The following is a 3886-nucleotide window of genomic DNA, read 5'->3' as shown; positions in this document are numbered from 1 at the left end:
GGAGTAAAAGCAGTGACCTTCTTGAGCTCTCCCCCAAACCCCTCCAAATACCTGTAAAATGACTCTAAACAAATTCTAGAGCTGCAGAACCCACAAAAAGACACAGTGAAACAAATTTCCAGCCTAAGACAACCCAGAAGGTCGACAGAAAAGGTCTGTTGCACCAGGCTGAGACAGGAGTGCAGTACAGCACTAGTTGCACCAGCACAGATGGGGCCCCAGCAAACCAGGAGCAGGCCTCAGGGGACTGAATCACTGGCAGCTGTGGTGGTTTCCAGACTTCTCAACCCACAAACACCAAAGACAACTTAGAAGGTCAGTAGGAAAGGTCTGTGGGACCTTGGTGAGACAGGAGTGCATTCTAGCTCCAGCCTCAGCTGAGCCCCGGGGTGGTGGTGGCGGCAGCAGAAATGGCAGAAGCGCCAGGGGCTGCTTCCGGAGCTCTCAGCCATAGATGGTAAGGGGATTGAATAACTGATTAGAAAGAGGTTACAGAGGTCTCTTTGCTGGCACTGAGGCAGGATTCTGTTGCTTTGCGCATACTTGGATCTGGTTGGCAGTCCTGGGTGGCAGTCCTTGGGCAAGGAGGAGTACTAACATAGCAGAGCTTGTGGCAGCAGTGGAGAGGGAACCCTCCTCACAGTTCCAAGGCAGAAAAGAGTGCTTGTGGTCACTCACAGACCAGAGCACAGGCCAGGAGAGGAGTAAATACTTCACCTTTGATCATATCATATTGGAAGAGTTGAAAACTTACAGGTCCCTAGAAGTATCTCTGAAAATAACTGCACAAAACCTCTGAAGCTTGGAACAGTACACCCTCAGCAATGGAAGCAGAGCCCTACCCTAACAAAGAGTTAAAAAGTCAAGTAATTGGTTGGGAAAATGAGCAAACAGCGGGAAAAAACTCAGACTATAGAAACTTACTTTGGTGACAAGGGAGATCAAAATATACACTTAGAAGAAGACCACAAAGTCAAAGCTCCTACATCCAAAGCCTCCAAGAAAAATATGAATTGGTCTCAGGCCATGGAAGAGCTCAAAAAGGATTTTGAAAATCAAGTAAGAGAAGTAGAGGAAAATGTGGGAAGAGAAATGAGAGTGATGCAAGAAAATCATGAAAAATGAGTCAACAGTTTGCTAAAGGAGACTCAAAAATATACTGAAGAAAATAACACCTTAAAAAACAGACTAGCCCAAATGGTAAAGACGTCCAAAAAGCCAATGAAGAGAAGAATGCCTTATAAAGCAGAATTGGCCAAATGGAAAAGGAGATCCAAAAGCTCACCAAAGAAAATAATTCCTTAAAAATTAGAATGGAGCAAATGGAAGCTAATGACTCTATGATAAATCAAGAAATTAAAAAACAAAACCAAAAGAATGAAAAAAATAGGAGACAGTGAGAAATATCTCATTGGAAAATAGATCCAGGAGAGATAATTTTAAAATTATTGGACTACCTGAGAGCCATGATAAAAAAAAAAAGCCTAGACATCATCTTTCAAGAAATTATCAAGGAAAACCGCCCTGATATTCTAGAATCAGAGGGTAAAGTAGAAATTGAAAGAATCTACTGATTACCTCCTGAAAGAGATCCCAAAAGGAAAACACCTAGGAATATTATAGCCAAATTCCAGAGTTCCCAGGTCAAGGAGAAAATATTGCAAGCAGCCAGAAAGAAACAATTCAAGTAGAAACACAATCAGGATAACACAAGTTTTAGCAGCTTCTACATTAAAGGATTGGAAGGCTTGGAATATGATATTCTGGAGGTCAAAAGGAGCTAGAATTAAAACCAAGAATCACCTATCCAGCAAAACTGAGTGTAATCAATGAGGAGGAAAATTGATATTCAATGACGTAGAGGAATTTAATGCATTTTTGAGAAAAAACAAGAGCTAAATAGAAAAACTGACTTCCAAATGCAAGACTCAGAAGAATGAAAAGGTAAACAGGAAAGAGAAATCATAAGGGCCTTATTAAACTTGGATTGTTTACATTCCTACATGGAAAGATGATATTTGAACTCATGAGACCTTTCTCAGTATTAGAGTAGTTGGAGGGAAAATATACAGACAGAGGGCACAGGGTGAGTTGACTATGAAGTGATGAGATCTAAAGAATAAAATTAAGGGGTGAGAGAGGAATGTACTGGGAGAAGTAGAAAGGGAAAGGTAGAATGGGGTAAATTATCTCACATAAAGAGGTAAGAAAAAGCTTTTCTTTTCTTTGTCTTTTTTTTCTGTAATAAGCCACAAGTTTTATTGCAATGTGGCCAATTTTGTAGGGGTGGGGAGTTTGCTTTCAAAAACAATGTTCCGTTTGAGGCTCTTTTCATACAGAAATTGCCATTATAACATTATTCATAATATCTTTAGTGCTGCAAGACTCACATGGTAAACACTTAACTCCTACTCCTGTGGCGCACATTCAACAGAGAATAAAAGACATTAGCAACTAGTTCATTTAGGAAGGTATGTAGATAACAGGAATGAACACTGAGGTACTATAGGAAGTATAATAATTTGATGACAGTTATGACAACTTCATTGACATTCCTTTTTGAAGGGTACAACCTTATTACACCAAAGTGCTTTCAATGCATAGTTACACATATAAATATATATACACATATATGTGTGTATATATGTATATATGTGTGTGTGCGTGTTTGTATGCAAATGTATGTGTGTGTGTGTGTGTGTTTTGCCATGTCATGATAGGCGTGTTAAAGGCAGGTTAGGTGTACAAAGCAAAAGGACTTCAGGAACTGCAATCAAGTGCAACTTTAAGTAATACTGAATGAAGGTTAGCATCTGACCTGTGGATCATACTTTCAAGGCATTCAATTAGCTTAATCCTTTGCAGTTTTCTCAGCTATTCATATTGACTATCATATTCATCTTAGTTCTGCAAGGGATGCATATAATGCCATTTGTTTTGGCTAAAAAGTGATGTGAAGGCATTCCTTGGGTTCTACATATAACTACCAGGATGAAACAGTCTAATGGCAATCACTGGTAGGCTGCTTAAATTATTGACTTTTCCTTTATGTTTTCTGGGAAGGTATGATAAGGGACAAAAACCTAATGCTATTCTAATTGATGGAGCTGAAGAAATGGAAGTTACTTCTGGATAGCCCTTCACTGTCATTTTATAAAGGTCTTCCTTCAAGTGAAACTACTACATTCCCTCCCAATTTCTCTCCAAGCGTTGAACAATCTTTAATATCATCCAAGCCATTTACTTGTTAGTTGTGTTTAATACCTGTAAATTTCTTTTTAATGGCATCTTTAGAACTAGCATAAATCATTTTGCTTTTTAAAGGTGCACATTCAGGAGCCCAGAATATAAAAACTTCTTTCTTAAACTCTTTTGTCTTTTATGTGGCATCATACAAGGCATATTGGCAATCATTCAGAGGTAGAAACTTCACAAAAGAGAAGTAGGGGATCCTCTATGGTATCACCAATGTCACCCACCAAGATTGGCTTTGCTTCCTCCACAATTATTTGTTTTTTTTTTGTCATCACTTAAACAGAAGAGAACTGTTTTCTTTTTTTTTTAATCTCCTCTTGTGTAGAAGATTTTCTTACTTTCATGTCATTAAAAACTTTGATTACTTCATCATTCACACTCCAGAGGCCATGGTTCCTGGGATGGTAAAGGCTTTGGTGGTGGATCCTCATGTAAGATGCACTAGAGGAGGAGGAGAGGAAGAGAGAAGAGAGGAAGAAAAAGCTTTTACAATGGAGGGGAAGAGGGGGAGGTGAGAGGGAATGAATGAACCTTACTCTTATCAGAATTGGCTTAAGGAAGGAATAACATACACACTCAATTGGGTATGGAAACCCATCTTACCCTACAGGAAAGTAGGGAGAAAGGGAAT

The 3886-nt window shown here is 39.1% G+C and overlaps 1 pseudogene; it reads right to left on the bottom strand.

The window, feature by feature from the left end:
* Positions 1–3151: 3151 nt before the first annotated feature.
* On the bottom strand, positions 3152–3626 carry LOC114033463 (annotated as a pseudogene).
* Positions 3627–3886: the final 260 nt, after the last annotated feature.

Source organism: Vombatus ursinus, unplaced genomic scaffold (genome assembly GCF_900497805.2).
Source record: "Vombatus ursinus unplaced genomic scaffold, bare-nosed wombat genome assembly UNPS02007284.1, whole genome shotgun sequence".
Taxonomy (NCBI): Eukaryota; Metazoa; Chordata; class Mammalia; order Diprotodontia; family Vombatidae; genus Vombatus; species Vombatus ursinus.
The sequence above is the reverse complement of the archived record's forward strand: the minus strand, read 5'-3'. Positions and strand labels throughout refer to the sequence as shown.